Source organism: Cervus elaphus, chromosome 33 (genome assembly GCF_910594005.1).
Source record: "Cervus elaphus chromosome 33, mCerEla1.1, whole genome shotgun sequence".
In the NCBI taxonomy this organism is placed as follows: domain Eukaryota; kingdom Metazoa; phylum Chordata; class Mammalia; order Artiodactyla; family Cervidae; genus Cervus; species Cervus elaphus.
In genome coordinates, this window is record NC_057847.1 from 46,397,165 (window position 1) to 46,416,168 (window position 19,004).

General features: G+C 41.8%; 1 protein-coding gene and 1 non-coding gene across 3 annotated transcripts in view; one reads left to right on the forward strand and one right to left on the reverse strand.

Annotated features, from left to right (window-relative positions):
• Positions 1-19,004, forward strand: part of CACNB4 (calcium voltage-gated channel auxiliary subunit beta 4) — a 268,657-nt gene that overhangs the window by 97,839 nt on the left and 151,814 nt on the right. The window lies entirely within an intron of this gene.
• TRNAC-GCA lies at positions 191-262 on the reverse strand. The gene has a single exon. It is a non-coding gene; the product is annotated as a tRNA-Cys (tRNA).

Consider the following 19,004-nt stretch of genomic DNA (forward strand, 5'->3'; position numbering starts at 1 on the left):
CATACATTTGGATCACACTTTATCATATGATTACATTTAATTCTTTTATGAACCCCGTGTGTGCTTTAAGGTATGTGTTTGTGTTAGTCGCTCAGTTGTGTCTGACTCTTTGCAACCCCATGGACTGTAGCCTGCCAGGCTCCTCCATCCATGGGATGGATTGAGTTGCCATTTCCTTCTCCAGAGTATCTTCCCGACCCAGGGATTGAACCCAGGTCTCCTGCATTGCAGGCAGATGCTTTACCGTCTGAGCCACCCGGGAGACCTATGCTGTAAGGAAGACATTGGTTTGTACACCCATTATCTATCAAATATAATTAATAGTGCTGTAAGGTAGACATTGTTAATTATATTTGATAGATAATGGATGAATAAACCAAGGCTCAGAGAGGTTAATTAACCTGACCAAGACCACAGCTAATTACTGTATATGTTGATTGCAGAGAATTCTTATTCAAATGAATAGATCCCATTAATAAACATTTTGCTTTGTGTAAGCGTCTGCAAAATCTTCTACTGCAGATGTGTATTTAGACCATAGTCACTGTGTAACCTTGGCAGTATTTATTGTGCAGAGAAAAAGCCAAACAAATAGATCTTTGATTTCTATTAGTTCCATATTATTTGATACTTTAAAAATTATCTTCCTTTAAAAAATATTTCTAATTTGTTGAATCACAAAATGCCATCATTTTTGTGTGGTGTTTGTTTTTTAAGCAAGGAGAGGAGGGAGAAGCCCCCCCCAAAATAAATCTTCACTGTAAAAATATTGCTGGGCGTCTCTGATGGCTCAGTGGTAAAGAATCCGCCTGCTAATGCAGGAGACACGGGTTAGATCCCCAGTCTAGGAAGATCCCACATATTGAAGAGCAACTAAGCCCGAGTGCCACAAATACTGAGCCTGGGCTCTAGAGCTCCAGAACTGCAACTACTGGGCCCACGCGTCACACTTACTGAAGCCCCTGACACTCGAGCCCATGATTCACAACAAGAAAAGCCGCCACGACGAGAAACCTATGCACTGCAACAAGGAGTAGCCCCCGCTCCCTGCAACTAGAAAAAGCCTGCATGCAGCAACAGAGACCCAGGACAGCCCAAAATAATAAATAAACTGTAAAAAAATTGCTGCATTGTAAGTCAGCCACTCGTAGACTTGGAAACAATTTTGTTTAAAAAGATTCTTGCTTCCTGTGGGTAGTGAGGGTGCATGCACATGTATGCCTGTCTGAAGCAGGGAAGGGACAGACGGTGGTAGGAGCCCCCTTGCAGTAGCTCGTGGCATGTGAAGGCTTTGGCGTGCCATGGACCACTCCTTGGAGGGCTTGTCAATGTCAGCATCTTTAGGTCTGTGCCTGGCAGGAGGGCAGAAGCCAGTTTTCTAAAACTCTCTCTCATAAATCTCCCTGGTATCTTTTGCATTGTCTTTGAGCTGATTTGAGAAGTTCCCACTGACCCTTCACCTTAACTTATCTTCTATTCAGCAACCCCGCAGAGCCACATTTCCCAAACTCCTCCCTTCAAATTCTGGCCTGAAGTAAACTTCATCCTCCAGAAGTATTTATACCAGTAGGACTCACTTTTTTAGCTGAGTGACCGCTGTCTTAGCAGATGGTGGCTTCGTTCAGGAGCATACACAGTTCATCTCCCCAACTGGAGTGTAAGCTTCAGGAGGGCAGGATTTACAGCAGCCTGGGTGTACTTGGAGGGCATTATGCTAAGTGAAATGAGTTAGACAGAGAAAGAGAAATACTGTACATATCGCTTATATGTAGAATCTAAAAAGACCTAGCAAACTAGTGAATATAACATAAAAGAAGCAGACCCACAGGTACATGGAACAAACCAGTGGTTAAGAGTGTCAGGGGGATGGGAGTTGGGGCAACATATGGGGAGTAGGAGGTACAGACTTGGGTATAAGTTAGGCTCAAGGATGTATTGTACAACATGGGGAATACAGCCAATATTTTGTAGTAGCTGTAAGTGGAAAGTAACCTTTAAAAATGCAAAAATTAAATTTTTAAAAAAAGAAAAATTTCAGGAGGACAGGAAGTGGGTCTTGGGCCCCCTTCTTGCTGCCCATCCTTCTGTCTCCCCTGGGCACCAACCCTGGGACCGGCCCAGGGTGCTGAGGGGCAGAGGCTGTGGTGATCAAGGCCATGTGCTCTGGGCCCGATTTCCTGGGTTTGAATTCTAACTGCAGTTTACTGACTGTGACCTTTGGCAGCTCAGCCTCTTAATCTGTAAAACAGAAACCAGAATGTACCTACTTCATGGGGTGGTTATGAAGATTCAGTGAGATGCAGTGTGCAGAGTGCTTAGAACACTACCTTGTTGTTGTTTAGTCGCTAAGTCGTGTCTGATTCTGTGATCCCATGGACTGTAGATCACCAGACTCCTCTGTCCATGGGATTTTCCCAGGCGAGAATACTGGAGTGGGTTGCCATTTCCTTCTCCAGGGCATTTCCCCACCCAGGGACTGAACTCTCATCTCCTAAATTGCAGGCGGATTCTTTATCATTGAGACAGCAGGGAAGACCAACACCATACCTGGTGTGAAGTAAATATGAAAGAAGCCTGAGCTGTTATTCTTCAGTAAATTATCTGTAAGTGAGACAGGAGACCACGGGCAGAGAGAGAGGAAGAGGCGGTGTGGGACCTCGGACACCAGTCCCCATCACCGTTCTTTCTAATGGCTAATATTTCAATGTATCTATGTATATACTGCATTTTCTTTATCCATTCCTCTGCGGATGGACACTTAGGTTGCTTCCAGTCCTGGCTATTGTAAATAGTACTGCAGTCAACACTGGGGTGCATGTATCTGTTCAGTGATGCTGTTTACTGAGAAAGGGATCCAAAAGTGGAATAGGCTGGAAGCAAATAATGAATTCAGTTATAGATACCCTGAGTTTCCAGTGTCCAGGATGCTTCCAGCTGGAGCCACCCAGTAGCAATAGCAACAGATAACATGTATTGGAAGGATATCATGTTTCAGTTATTGTTCTAAGTCCGTCATCAGTACTAATTCACTTAGTCTGTAGCCACCCTGTGAAAAAAGTATTGTTAGTCCCATTTTACAGATGAGAAAACTGGGTTCAGAGTGGTTAAGTCACACTGCTAGTACGGGATGGTATAGATTCTGGAACTCTGAACTCCCAGATTTGGCCATCACTCTGCCAAGACTCAGGCTTCCCTGGTGGCTCAGTGGTAAAGCACCCGCCTGCTAATGCAAAGAGATGCAGGAGATGTGGGTTCAATCCCTGGGTCAGGAAGATTCCCTGGAGAAGGAAATGACAACCCACTTCACTATTCTTGTCTGGGAAATCCCATGGACAGAGGAACCTGCTGGGTTACAGTTCATGGGGTTGAAAAGAGTTGGACAGGACTGAGTGTGCATGCACGCATCTACGTAGACTCATCTGTGATTTCAGAGGGAGGTGAATCTGGACATATAGATGTGATGAAGCCATGGAAGTGATGATACTGCCCAAAAGGAGACTGCAGTGGAGTGGATGTAAGCTGGAAAAACCCATTTTGCTGACATAAGGGAACATCATTGTGAAAGATATGGGTTCAGTATATCGTGTGACTGGGAGGAAAGATCAAGTAAGAGGGTAATACTTGGTGTGGACTGAATGTTTGTGTCCCTCCCTACAACCAATTCATACTGAAGCCCTGACCCCCAATGTGAAGATATTTGGAGTCTTTGGCCGGTGGTTAGATCATGAGGATGGAGCCCTCCTGGTGGTATTAGTGCCCTAATGAGGAAGGATGTGAGAGAAACTCTCCCAGCCATGTGCAGGTTCAGCAAGAAGATGTCTGTGTCCACGCCAGAGAGAGCATCGTGCGTGCACAGTCATGTCTGACTCTCTGTGACCCCATGGACTGTAGCCCACCAGGCTCTTCTGTCCATGGGATTTCCCAGGCAAGAATACTAGAGTGGGTTGCCATTTCCTCCTCCAGGGATCTTCCTGACCCAGGGGTCGAACCCAAGTCTGCTGTGTCTCCTCCATTGCAGGAGGATTCTTTACTGCTGAGCCGCCAGGGAAGCCCAAAGAAATAGCACCACCAGAACCCAATAGGCTGGCACCCTGATCTGGGACTTCCAGCTTTCTGAACTGTAGAAAGTAAATGCTTGCTGTTTGAGCCTCCCAGTCTGTTATTTTGTTATGGCAGATGGAGTGGACTAAGACCACAGTCTTGTTACCTGTCCAGGAAAAAGCAATGGGTTTGATGATACAAGGATTTGATATAACATTATGTCCTCCATTTCAGTCACTGAGATTTGTTTAAATTGCTTTTAAATTCCTTGAATTAATGCTCTTTAGAGGTAAGGAGGTGGTAAGTGTGATGATTGAGGGCACATACAAAGAAATGAATATGGGATAGAATCCTAGCTAGACATTCCCTGCCAAGCATGTTATTTAACAGAGCACCCACTGAAAGAGGGTTGAGGTTGCAAAGTACTAGTTATGTCCTGGAGTTGGTCTGGTAATTTTCAATTAACTTTTAGGGTACCTAAAAGCATAGCCTGGTACCTAAACAAAATGAAGTGGCTGTTAATGATCTATTTTGTATTGCACACGCTGCCTTAATTATACCAAGAGATTTAATGCTCTTAGCTCTGGCTGTGCATCAGAATCCCAATCACTGAGGAGCTTTAAGAAACTGCACACCTATTAGACCCTGCCCATGCAGGTTTCAGTTCAGTAACTTAGGCAAGGGGTAGAGGAGCAGACTAGTGCTTGTTTTCCCTTTGGCTAATGCATTTTTAAAACAGGTGCGCTTTGGTCAAGATGATGCAATGACACGACATTTGTTTCCCACAATCTCATTGAAATGATTTCCCCCAAACAATTGCAGGAAAAATCCATAACAGAGCTGGCAGACAGGAAGGGGTACAATCATCTGATAAGAAAATTTGAGGCTTTTTTGGAAGCTGATGAGATTGGATTTAAAAAGGCAGAGTAGAAAATTCAAAAGGATCCGACATGGCCTACTGTTGAGGTGAGTGCCCGTCTTTGCCCTGGAGCTGGGAAGAAACGCCATGGCGCCATCTAGTGGAAGTCTGGAGGAGGCGTTGGAGTGAGTGATTATTAGGGTAATTAATTAAGACACTGTTTGCACCCGCTTCCTCGGTGCCCAGGAGCTGGTGGCAGTTTATGTTTTCAGGCTAGAGATGCAAGAACAGTTCTCTAAATAAATTTTGGGCACTGTCTTGGGGTGAGAGAGCACATTGGCAATAGAGGCGACAGAGAGAAGCAGAGGTAACTGAATTTAAGGGGAGTGAGGCTTGCCACGTGAGTCCCACTTTGGTGGACGGGTTGGGGACTTGCTGGCTGCCCGCTCATGCACCCAACAGGAAGTCTGGCTGTGGGCCTATCTGCTCACTTACAAGTCGATTCTCACAATTCTGCTAGATAGCACAGGAATTCAGAGGAGAGGCCAACTCTACAAATCGACCTGAGAAGGTGTGTACTAAATAAAACAACATTCTGATCCAGATTTGGCACGAGTGGCCAGTTATTACCTGTATCCAGGGCTGATTCTCTTAGATGGATTCCCTGGTACCTCCACTTACCTGTTTTCAGAGGGGAGATGAAGCAGTGAGCGGAATGGTAACAGGCACTGTTGGTTTCTGTGCAGTGCCCACAAGTTTCACGTCTGAGCCTTCTAATAGCGCTCTGAGGTATGGGTACTTTTATTCCCATTTTGCAAATAAGACAGCTGAGGGTCAGAGAAACAGATTTATTAAAAGTTCATATGGATAATACATGGCAGAGTCGGGATACAAAACCAGGTTTGGGGATATCAGATTACATTCTTTCCATTTATCACATGGGTTCTGACTTAATTTCAGCAACTCCATAAACATTCGTTTCTCAAAGACAGAATGGACTTAGGGATCTTTAGGTAGCAGTTGCTCCCTGTGCCAGTGTAATAGCTGCAAAACATTGAGGAATATTCTCAAATGATGGCTCCTATGTAAGCAAGATGGCAGTAGTGAAAAGGACAGTTTAGTGTACTAATGCAGGGTTAATTTAGGAGTTTGATTGTAGATGGATGGAGTGTATTAGTTTTCTGTGGCTACTGTAACAAATTGTCAAAAACTTGGTGGCATAAACCAACAGACTTATTTTCTCATAGATCTGGAGGTCAGAAGTCCAAAGTCAAGCTGTCAGTATGGTAACCTTCCTCTGAATCTCTAGGGGAGATTCTGTCCTTTCCTTCTTCCAGCTTCTGGTGGCTCTTGGCATTCCTTGACCTCTTGGCTTATGACTACATCATTCCAATTTCTGCCTCCATCTTCACATCACCTTTTCCTCTGTCTCTGTGGGTCTTCTTGTCTGTCTCTTACAAGGACGCCTGTCATGGATTTAGGGACTACCCAGATGATGCAGGGTGATGTCATATCAACAACCTTAACTTAATTGCATTTGCAAAGATCCTTTTTCCGAGTGAGGTTGCAACTAGTGGATTCAGGAATTTGGATGTGGATATATTTTTTGGCGGGGGGGCATGATTCAACCCACTACAGAATATAAATATTCTGTTTTTCATGGTGAAATTAAAAAATGTGTGTGTGTACTCAGTCCTGTCTGATTCTTTATGACCTCTTGGACTGTAGTCCACCAGGCTCCTCTGTCCATGGGATTCTCCAGGCAAGAATACTGGAGTGAGTTGCCATTTCCTCCTCCAGGTGATCTTCCCAACCCAGGGATCAAATCTGAGTCTCCTGCATCTTCTGCATTGGCAGGGGGATTCTTTACCATTGAGCCACCTGGGAAGCCGAAATTTAAAGATCCCTTGGCATTATTCCCTGTGATGTATATTTATACAACCATCAGCCTGCCTTGTCTCTAGGGACTACATCCGTGTAATTTTTTAAAAAATTTTAATTTTAGTGGAGTATAGTTGATTTATCCCTCCCCCTCATGTTCCCCCTTTGGTAACTGTAAGTTTTGTTTTCGATATCTGTTAAGTCTGTTTCTTTATATAAGCTTTGTAAATAAGTTTATTTATATCTTTTTAAAAAAATTAGATTCTACATATAAGTGATATCTTATGACATTTGCCTTTCTCTGTCTGACTTACTTCACTTATTATGACAATCTCTAGGTCTTTCCATGTTACTGCAAATGCCATTATTTAATTCTTTTTTTAATAGCTGAGTAATATTCCATGTGTATGTACCACATCTTTATCTTTCTGTTGATGGACATTCAGGTTGCTTCCTTGTCCTGGTTATTGTAAATAGTGTTGCAGTGAGTTTTGGGGTACATGTATCTTTCTGGATTTATGGTTTTCTTCAGATATATATGACCAGGAGTGGGATTGCTGGATCCTGTGATAGTTAAGAGTTTTTCTTTTTTTAAGGACTCTCCCTCCGTATTGTTCTCCACAATAGATGTACCAACATTTTTTCTTAAACGCCAACAGGTGGCAGCTGCGAGTTTGGAAATCAGAGCTTTCCTTGAGCCTTTCTCGTGCCTGATTGCATGTGATGACATTTCCTATGACTTCGTCTCTCCCTTCTTTTCTTCAGCTTCCCAGGCAAAATATTTGGCTTTTCAGTCTTGGAAACTGCTATTCAGAAGAGAGGCAATCAAGCAAAAGAAAACAAGAACCTGTTCTTTGGCTTCTGCATTCCTTAGTAGTAGAAAGGAATGGCAGGTTTACTCAGGTCCCAGTTGGAAAGAAACATAAAATCCTTGGGAAGGGAGTGGATACTGGGCTGTTTATTTTTGAGTCACTCACATTTTTCAGCTTGCAGATGGAAAAAACGGAAAGCCAGAAGGATTAAATAAGGTCACTTGGCAAGCTGTAGGCTGACCCAGCATCCACATTAGCTTTGGAACTCTTTACCCCCATTCCCCAAATCATTTTACATCTTGAGCAGTTCTTACTCCATTAATCTTGGGTTGTCTGGACGATTGACGGGGGTCTTGACACTCACAGCCAAACTGACACACAGGGGAAGTCAAGCCTCGAATTTGCTGAGTTGGAGCCTCATAGAGTAAATGAGTAAACAACCAAATGATCTGGCTGTACTGTCCAGGCTCCGTTTAAGCTGGCTAGTGGTATGGTGACTGCAGTCACATGGATTTTCAGAACTTCCATCCTAATATTTACCATTAGCAGTGCCTTCCTTGAATCCAGGTAGACTGTCTGTAGGATCACCATGGCTGGAATCATTGATTGCATGGCTGTACCAGAAAAACAACAACAAACTAGCAGACAGTCTTTCTTCCTCGCTATGGACTTGCTCCAACCGTTTATCCAAAAGCAGATTGTTTTCTTTGCAGACTTTGAACTGCTTTGAACTTGTTTGCGTGTGCAAACAATCCGGTAGAATGACAGCTATTTGAGGAGCTGGAGTAAATGTTTAAGTAAACCGGGCCAAGGAAAACTTTGCTTCATCTCAGGAGCAACTGAGAGCTCTAACAGGTACTGGTGGGCCGTGTTCCAGTGTGAGGCCCACGTGCTAGGCAGTATTGCCAGGCTCCATAGCCCTCCAAGTGACAAACAGACTTATGGAAACATCTCTGTTAGGGGTATTATGCTTTGAATCATTTTATCTATAAATTTAGTACCTGATTCTTTTATCTTTTTTGTTAATGCTTATCGAACCTAATGTACTAAGGTGTTTTTGTTTTTTTTTTTCTGGTGGGAAGCACACACGTGAACAACTAGAGGCCACGCATCTTACACCCAAAAAGTTCACATAAGAGGTTTCTTCATTTGACCTAATAGTTGCACTGACCTTGTGGTTTATTGTCATGCCTGGGGGAGTTTTGGGGGTACATTTTGACTTGTGTTATCCAAAGGACAAGAACACACCCGGTGTGTATCTGAGGTAACAAGTCGTGTTGGTACTTATGTTGGCAGTCCTGCCTACCAGCCTTTTAGAGTTACTCAGCAGGCCAATAAGAATTTGGAATATGTCTTGGTGAGTATGAACTTTGGAAAAACTTAAAAACCAGAGTTTCTGCAAATTTAATTCCTGCTCTGATCAGTGCATGGGCCTCAAGGCTAAGTTTGTTTTCTCTCTCTGCTTGGGAACAAAAGTGTTGGAAAGAATTTGCAAAGCTGGTTAACAATCAGTGGGCCAGAAGGGACCTGGCCTCAATGATGTATGTATTAGATGTAGGCTGGGCAGGCGATATTGCTTGCTGAAGGCAACCTTGAAGCATCCTGCAGAATAGGATGCTTTTTGATCATAGATAGTAAAATTTAAACCTCAGTATGAGGATGTTAGGCACATGGGACTGATTTTCTCTAAATGCATATCTTTGTGTTTATCCATTTCAACTTTTACAGTGGTCTTGGCCTGTGCTCCTGTGTTGATAGAATTGGCCTCGGGAACTAGCCTACTTTTCTAATTACTTACTTGGCACCTCATGCAATTTGTTTGTCACCCCTGGCCCACAAATTTCTCACTGCTGTGTTATTTCACCCTTGCTTCGTCACTTTCACCCTGTGTTCCTTCTGGTCTGACTCAACTTTCATCGGCTCCTGTGAATATTGTCTCTCCTGGGCCCCAGGTTCCTATTTCCTGTCTCTGAAAGTAGGTCTGGGCTTCCTGGGTCAAACAAAAACAGTATCCACAAATTACTTTGTCTCAAGAAGTATTTCTAGATTTAGTGAGTGATCAAAGATGTGTTTCTTGGGGCTTCCCTGGTGGTCCAGTGGCTAAGAATCCATCTTCCAATGCAGGGGGTGTGGGTTTGATCCCTGGTCAGGAAAAGAAGATTCCACATGCTGCAACAAAGATCTGATGCAGCCAAAATAATTTTTTTTAATATATATTTTCTAACAAAAGGAAATTTATGGGTAAAGCCTTGATAGTGAACACATGGTTCACATCTCTGACCCTGACCTTCCCCAAGACATTTTCTTGTCCTTTCTTCCCACACCTCCCAAAAAAAGGTTCCAGAGTTGAGAACCTTGTGAGAGCAGGCCTCAGTTTCAGGCCTGTCAGTGGGTGTAAGGAAAACACTAATTACTGAATTTGGAAGCTTATAAAAGTGTCATTTTGACAGTGCCTAGAACTGAAGTTTTCTGTTTGTGCTGCTTGCAAAACTTGTTTGCAATTTAGGAAGTGGAATATTTCCAAAGCCTGTTTAGTGACGTGGCCTGACCTTGCTTTGGAGGAGGAGAAGTCAGTCAAAGGATATGAAATGCTCAGCTTGCATTCGCTAAGTGCTCACAGAGCATCACCATCTTCTTGGGGTGACAGAATGAACCTCAGTGGGAATAAGGGAAGAAATAGGCCTAAGAGTTGCATCCTTGATTTGCACAGTAAACTAGTCCGGCCACAGCCTTTTAGGAAACTTAAATTGACTCCCCAAGGTGCCTTTTTGCATTCACACCTGTCAGGAACTCTCATAATGACTTGTGAAACAGTTGTGCCGTTTACAGGAAAAGCGAGAACTTTGTGTTGGTAAGTAAAAACCCTCCAGAGTAGGGATTCACTTAGTGGTTCCTGCCAGTGGTTATTACATGTCTTTCTCTCCATATTATGTAGCTAACAACCCCCTAAAGCCATAGTTGCCCTTACATTTCATCCTTAATTACTTGAGCGATAAACTAATAATGCAGGGAGTGAATGTGCACCATTATTAATTAAGATCCCTAGGAAATGGGACAAATGGAAGAGTTCTTTTTAAAAACAGTGACGTGTAGCTTGCCACACTGCCTGGAGAATTGTACACTCACATAGAACTGTAGATGGCACGTCTGGATTTCATGCCACCTCTCTCTGGCCCACCTTAGATTTCAGCTCTAGCTGGGTTTTGAGCACTGGGGACGAGATCAACCTTAGAAGGAGGTCAGATACCCCTTCCACTGAAATGGGATGGAAGGAGCTCTAATTTGTGAGATGGAGCAGGAAATTGAGGAAACCTCCCTTTGTTCACCCCCCGGGGAATAGGGACGTGAGATCATCTGTTCATGCTTAAGAGAAGAGGGATGAGGTAGGAATTTCAGATTGATAAAGATTTGTGTGGAGTGAGGAGAAAATGGAGAAAAGATACAGAAGGAGTGCTGGTTAGTAGTTATGGGCTGAAGGTCTCTGTCTCTCCTCCAAGTTCATGTGTTGAAGCCCTAATTGTTTGGCAGTGTAGTCTTTGGAAGGTTATTAGGTTTATATGTTTAGGCTTTCCTGGTGGCTCAATTGGTGAAGAATCTGCCTGCAATGCAGGAGACCTGGATTCAATCCCTGGGTCAGGAAGATACCCTGGAGAAGGAATTGGCAACCTACTCCAGTACTCTTGCGTGGAGAATTCCACAGACAGAGGAGCCTAGCAGGCTACAGTTCATGGGATCGAGAAGAGTCAGACATGACTGAGCGACTTTCACTTCACTTCAGATTTACATGAGGCCATGAGGGTGGAGTCTGCCATGTGAGGATGTTGCAGGAAGGCGGCTGTATGTAAACATGGAGGAGGGCTGTCACCAAACACCAGAGCTGCTGGCACCCTGATCTCGGACTTCTCAGCCTCCAGATCTATGAGAGAGAAATGTTTGTTGTTTAAGCTACCCAGAGTATGGTATATGTTGTTATAGCACCCTGAACTGACATAAGCAGTGGCATTCAGAGACCGTAGAGGTCATCAGGCTGCAGCTGCATTATTTTTACTTTTTTAAAATTTCTTTTAAGGAATTGGACTGTTTATCCACTCTGATATAGAGTAGAGGTTTCTAGATTCCACCAGGATGTGGGTTAAGTGAACATAAAAAAGGCTGATGTATAAGATAAAATTGGAGGTGTTTAAGGTCTGGCGAGCTTGACCAGGCCAGAGAGCAAGTTGTTGTTGTTCAGTCACTAAGTCATGTCCAAATCTTTGAGACCCCATGGACTGTAGCACGCCAGGCTTCCCTTTCCTTCACTGTCTCTCTGAGTTTGCTCAAACTCATGTCCATTGAGTTGATGATGCCCTCCAACCATCTCATCCTCTGTCACCCCCTTCTCCTCCTGCCCTCAATCTTTCCCAGCATCAGGGTCTTTTCCAATGAGTCAGCTCTTCTCATCAGGTGGCCAAAGTATTGGAGCTTCACCTTCAGCGTCAGTCCTTCCAATGAATATTCCTTTAGTATTGACTAGGGTTGATTTCCTTTAGGATTGACTGGTTTCATCTCCTTGCTGTCCAAGGGACTCTCAAGAGTCTTCTCCAGCACCACAGTTTGAAAGCATCAAATCTTCAGTTCTCAGACTTCTTTATGGTCCAACTCACACATCCTTACATGACTACTAGAAAAATCATAGCTTTGACTCTATGGACCTTTGTCAGCAAAGTGATATCTCTGCTTTTTAATATGCTGTCCATGTTTGCCATAGCTTTCCTTCCAAGGAGCAAGCGAATGTGAGTCATTGCAAGACACATTTAGAGGTTTACTCCTAGTTTGTCTATCCCTTTGCTGTTGTTGTTCACTTTGACTTTTTGGAAAAAAATAATTTACAGTCAATCACCGTAACAACTTCCCAAGAAGATTTTACTTTATTTTGATTTCTAGATTATTTTAACAGGGTATATTAATCTCAAACTTCAGATTAAAAAAAAAACGTGTAAATTATCATATGTGAAGTGAATTGCTAGTCCAGGTTTGATGCATGATACAGGGTGCTCGGGGCTGGTGCACTGGGATGACCCAAAGGGATGGGATGGGGAGGGAGATGGGAGGGGGGCTCAGGATGGGGAACACATGCACCCCCATGGAGGATTCAAGTCGATGTATGGCAAAACCAATACAATATTGTAAAGTAAAATAAATAAATAATTTTTTTAAAAAAAGAGAAGTGAAAAAAATTATATTTCATTTGGTGATTAGAAGGGAATATGAAAATTATTTCATGGAATCAAATTTTCAAATGGAGAGGTACAATCTAGTAAATATATGTAAAGACATCTTTCACACAGCTTTATGCAGATATATAAATCCTCAAGGGTGAACACCAGGAAATGATGCATAGTGACTGGAATGTTGTCACTGGAAATGGAAATGTACAAAAAAGAAGACATATAAGTTGGTGGATCTCACTGGAACTGTGATTCATTTTCTTTGTGCATAGGTTCCAAGAGTTATCTGAGTTAACAGCATTTGTAATGGCACTAAATTTAGAAAAGTAAAAAAAAAGTGAAGGAAAAGGAAAGTGCTGGTGTGGTGATTTACAGTGACACACAGCTAAATGCCTAGGTGTGAATGTGTGACCTTGTAATTACACTTAAATATATGTGTCCTGGTTTGCTAATTCCAGTCACCAAGTTTGGTGCACTTGTTAATGCTTTTTTTCTTTTACCTAGTTCAAAACATCAACAAAGCCCCTTTCTTTTGGATGCATCATCACAGCTTATTGTGCCCAGTAGCCTCCAAGCTTTTCTGTCCTGAGGCTTTTTTGAGGATGCTGTCCATGGCAGAAACAATTCAAAGGCTGGCAAAGAGGCCCCCGGAGAGAGATGAACGGAATGAAACAGAGTGTTCACTTTGCTTCTCTGAACTCAACTGTGCCCAGAGATTGAAGTACCCCCCTGAGCTGCGGTAGTAAACCATAAAGAATATTCATGGCCATATAAAGATTTAATTTTTGAAGTTCAAATAGCCTATTCATCATTGTCAATTAATTTGTACCAAGAGCCCAAGGTGGTTGGCGTGGTAATACTGATACATTGGGGACTTTATCTGTGGAACAGATAGAAGAATTCATTTGAACTCATATTTTACCTAATTTTGAAATTCTGTCCTCTTCTTTTCTTGTTGGAAAATTGGAGTGACTTTTTCCAGTTACAGATTTGTCAAGGACATGGGTTTACTCCTCTGCTCTGACTCAACAGTTTAAGTACTGGTCCTGAGCACTTAACTTGGTCTTCTCCTACCATCTCGTCCTTCCAGAATGGTCTCTCTGTGGTGGTAGGAGATGACCACTTTCAGCCCCCGTGAGGAAGGAAATAATCTCTAAAGTAAGTTGTGCAGAGATTCTTGTGCTGTTCAATTTGTGACCCCTAGTAGGGATTTTTATACAGTTGGCGGGGTTCTCATAGCTGGTATACTGGAGTGGTTTGCCATTCCCTCCTCCAGCAGATCATGTTTTGTCAGAAGTCTCCACTGTGACCTGTCCATCTTTGGTGGCCCTACACAACATGGCTCATAGCTTCATTGAGTTATGCAAGCCCCTTCGCTACACCAAAGAAGTGATCCATGAACTTGGGCAAACTCCAGGAGATGGTGAGGGACAGGGAAGCCTGGCGTGCTATAGTCCATGGGATTTCGAAGAATTGGACACTATTTGGAGACTGAATAATAACAGTAGGGATCTAGGCTCCTAACTGCTGGGAGAGTCTGATTGGGCCCAGGCTGTTCTAATGCTGATATTTCCCAGTCAAATGGTGTTTACCAGAGTTGATATGAAGGAAGCTTTTCCTTCTAACCTCAGAACTTCTTTTTTTCCCCCTCATATTTCCCTTCATTATTGTGTCAGCTAGCCTAGCGCCGAGGTTGAGATAAGGGCTCTTCCTCTGCCCAGGTTATGTCAGGGTGCTGAGTGCGCTAAGTCCTGTGATACCAGTATCAGTGTGTGAGAACCACTCAATCTTGTCTGACTCTTTGCAGCCCCATGGACTGCAGCCCGTCAAGCTTCTCTATCCACAGAATTCTCTGGAGGGGGTTGTCATATCATTCTCCAGGGGATCTTTCCGACCCAGAGATTGCACTGGGATCTCCTGCGTTGCAAGCAGTTTCTTTACCATCTGAAGCACCAGGGAAGCCCACCAGTATCCATATCCATAGACTGTTGTTCCAGTGTGATGCTTCACTGTGTGAAGGGGAGGATTGGTTGTTTAGAAATGAAGTGGGATTGTGAGTGAGTCTAAGAGTTAGCTGGATCTCATATCTTGGTAAACATCAACAGAAATCAATGAATAATATTGATACTTATCCTTGGCCCATAGATTATAGGCAGGGGCTCTCCTTGAGTTGGAAAGGGTGCCATTTTGGAAATTCGCAACAGATGTATCTTATCTGCTGTGTAAATACTTCTGCCAAGTACTGGGTGTGTGAGCAAGTGGTACATCAGTATTTAGATTACTTTCTTTTTCATGTGAAACGAGGTCATTCTTAGAAATGAGACTGAGGTAGGGGCAGTGTTACATCACTTGCTAAAAGTAGATCTCACAGGGCCCTAAGTTGCCTTCTGGATGTAAGGTAAGCGGTATAGACTAAAATAATAGTTTAGAGCATAATGCTCTTCATCTTATGGCTAAGGAATGGATGCAGTAGCTTATTCACCTGACAGGTGAGATTTGTAACTGTTTCAGTCTCAATCTGGTGGTCTTCTCATTCAGTTGCCTACTGAAATAACAGTGGAATTTTTAGAAAATATAGGTGGTAGACTATCTACTGAGTTTGAGTTTCTAGAGTGTATACAGGTTGTAAAAGAGCTCTACTTGAAGTCCAGTGGCTATGATGCAAGGGGCATGGGTTCCATCCCTGGTCAGGAAAGATCCCACATGCTGTATAGCATGGCAAAAAAAAAAAAAAAAAAGCTCCACAGGTGATTCTGGTTTTCTGCCATTGTTGAGAACCATTACCTCAGATACCATATTCATAAGACTTTTCAAAAATGACTGTTGACAAGAATATCACTGTGTGACTGCGTGTGTGTGCTCAGTCATGTATGACTCTTTACTACCCTATGGACTGTAGTCTACCAGGCTCCTCTGTCCATGGAATTTTCCAGGCAAGAATACTGGAGCGAGTTGCCATTTCCTTCTCCAGTGAATCTTCCCAACCCAGGGATGGAACCCACATCTCCTGTATTGGCAGGTAGATTCTTTACCACTGAGCCACATGGGAAGCCCAAGAACATTACAGTCTCTGTTATTTGGATATAGGAATTCCTAATTCAGAGACAGTATATTTGCCATGCTTATGAAAAAGTGCAGTATTATATATATGTGTTCATATATGTTTATTAACAAAAAGTGCAAATTAAAGCAGCAGTGAAATGCCACTTTTTGTGAATCAAATTAACAGATTTAAAAAAATTAGATGATTAGGTCTCCCATTGTCCTTTTGCTGAAAAGAGTTGAGAACTAGGACTTCATATCGAACTATTAATAGTAATATGTAAATTGGTAGACTCTTTCTGTACAACATTTGGGAATATGAGGCTTAAAATGTTCATTCACTTTGATCCAAGAATATCTGTAATCTAGCCAAAGAAAATAATCTGAATTACAGACTAATATAATTCCAACAGTATTTGTAAGAGCAAAACAGTGAGAACTGCCTAGTATATTCATATGATGCAATATTATGTAATTGTAATAGATTATGTTTCTGAGAAGTTTTAGTAATTTGAGGAAATTCTTGTGCTTTTATAGTTAAGAGAACGCAAAAGTTTACATATAGCATGTTTTAAATGTGAAAGAAAATACACACAGAGAATGATACCAAAGTATTAGGAGCATGTTTCATAGTAAAACTCCAGATTTTTATTCTTATCTTTGTAATGTTCTGAATTTTGCAAGTTTTCTACCATACCTCTTAAAAAATATTTTACTTTTATAGTCAGAAAAATATCCTCATTGGAAATGCCTTGAAAACAAAAATATTGTGGAAGAATTGGCAGTGGAAGGTCTCATAAGGTAGAGAGTTGATTTGCAAAGGGAAGATTTGTAGAAAATTTCAGTAGACTAGCAAAATGCTTTAGTTGGTTTCAAGCAGAAGAAACAGCAGGGAGCTGGGTCATAAGTATATGTTTTGAGGAAAGTGTAATGAGTGGATGAAGTAAAGATAAAGTGAGAAAAGATGTTGTGAAGTAGAGATGGCAGTAAATGAGTAGATGGAGAACAAATACAATGAAAATATTTTATTTTATTTTATTCTCTTCTTTTGTGGTTTCAGAGTTGTGTGTGTTAGGACACTTTCCCATGATTTCTACCCTTTCAGCTCTCTCTGATTGTTTTCTGTTCATTCAGTCTGCGGTTAAATGAAGTAAACATAGCCAACAAGAGGTGAATGTGAAAGGAAATGAAGGACTCTACTGGTGTGCTGCAGTCCATGGGGTCGCAAAAAGTCGGATGTGACTTAGCAACTGAACTATAGCAACAACTGTCTATGCAGTTAGCTTGGTCAGTCCTTTCCTCACTGGGCCTTTTCTTCTTCTTCTTCTTCTCAGTAACTGAATGCTTGATCGAAGATAGGATAATGATTTCCGAAGTTACCGTTTTGGTTCATATCTTACTTTTCTAGTAGGTATCTTTATCAGAAGTGAAAGTGTACTAGTTGAGGTCCACAGGCCATCTTCCTGCCATTGTCTGTTAGTTCAGTTCTTCAACAGAAAGCTTTAAAGGTACCTGACAGGGAAAAACTCTTCATTTCTTCATTAAGTTAGGTAAATCTGAACATTTACTAATAATATTCTTTTTCTAATGTCAACTAGTAGTTCTCTGAGATCCATAACAATGTATTTATGAATCCCCTCTTGTTTTCTGGAATGAACTGTTAGTGTCTACAGTATTTTTTTCACTGCAGATCAATATATCCAAATTATGTTAAAATGTCTGGTTCATGTCTGAAGGAATGTTACACGACTCAAAATAGCCTGGAGTTAAACTCCCCTCCGGATCCTCCCCACCATTCTATGCAAAATGAAGAACTCTCTCACCCAAAGAAAAAAAATAGACATTAAGGTTGATTTGCCCAGCTCCCAGCCGGTCCAGCCTGTGGCCGATCTCCAGAATTCCTTGCCCCAGCCGTTTAAGAGATAACTACTCCGAACAACCTTGGAGAAGAACAGGCCCCTTAAGACAGTAGAGTTCCACATATATGCCTATACATACGTACTCTTTTCTTAAATAAGTGCAGCAGCTCACTAATCTGACTGCTGCCCCTTCTCGCCTCGTTAAAGGTGGTCTGTTCCTGTGAAGTGCCGGTCTTGTTCTTTTTCTGAACCTTGCCTTCTCTAACTCCGTACCTCACAATGTCCATGGGATCCAGGGGTTTAAATGGTTAGAGGAGCCCAAGAAACCTCTGGAGCATGATGATTTGACAATACTTTCAGATTAACCAGTTCTTCATGTATTTTTTTGTAGTTTTTGATATTTAATTTGATGACTGAAAGAGTAACCTAGACGATGAAAAATAATTTGTTTTTGTTTTAAGCTACTGTTTTTGAAAATTGTTGATATTGTCATTCCCAGTTTAAAAGAAAATAGATTTCTAAGGTATCCAAGGCTAAAGGGTCGTTTAATATTTATAGCTTACCCTCCCTCACAAAGTCAGAAATGCAGTAAGGTGGGGTGCTGAAAATACATAACACCTAAATATTTAGTTGAATATTGCTGTTTTTAATTTTCAGTCAGTCTATCAGTCTTAAACATCTGTGAAGTCACTTTCTGTTATTCAGAAAAATGCATTGCCAAACAATTTGCAAAGCCATGTGTGTGACCAGCCTATATGCTTATTTGTTTATGTTTTTGGATTTATGAAACATGCCTACAGATATAATGGATTAATGATAATTTTTCCACATTCTCCTCTGTTTTCTATCAAATCAAATGTATACTGTTTTTATTATTTGTCCCCAAATTTATACTATTTTCTATGGTGGTGATTATTATTTTCCTTGAATATTTAATGCAAGAGTCACTTCTGAGAATTGGAATTTAGATCAAGTAACTCAGTTTGTTTCCATTTGTGCCTCTTGGGGAAAGGTTTTGGACTTAGTGCTCTAACTAATTTTCCACCCAGGACTGCAAAAGAAATGACCAAACAGATTAGGAACTACGAGAAATTATATTGAAAATCTCCATGAGGCAATCCTTACAGACTTTGCCAGAAGCGTGGTGAATATTTTTCTCTTTGTAATGGTCTGCTTCAATTTAAAAACTCAATTGAATTGAAGATTTTAGCCTTGATAAAGTAGTATAAAATTGGTGATTTATATGTGTTTTTAGCATATCAACATTTTGTTTTTGCTCCTAATTTTTTGTTTCAGAAAATAA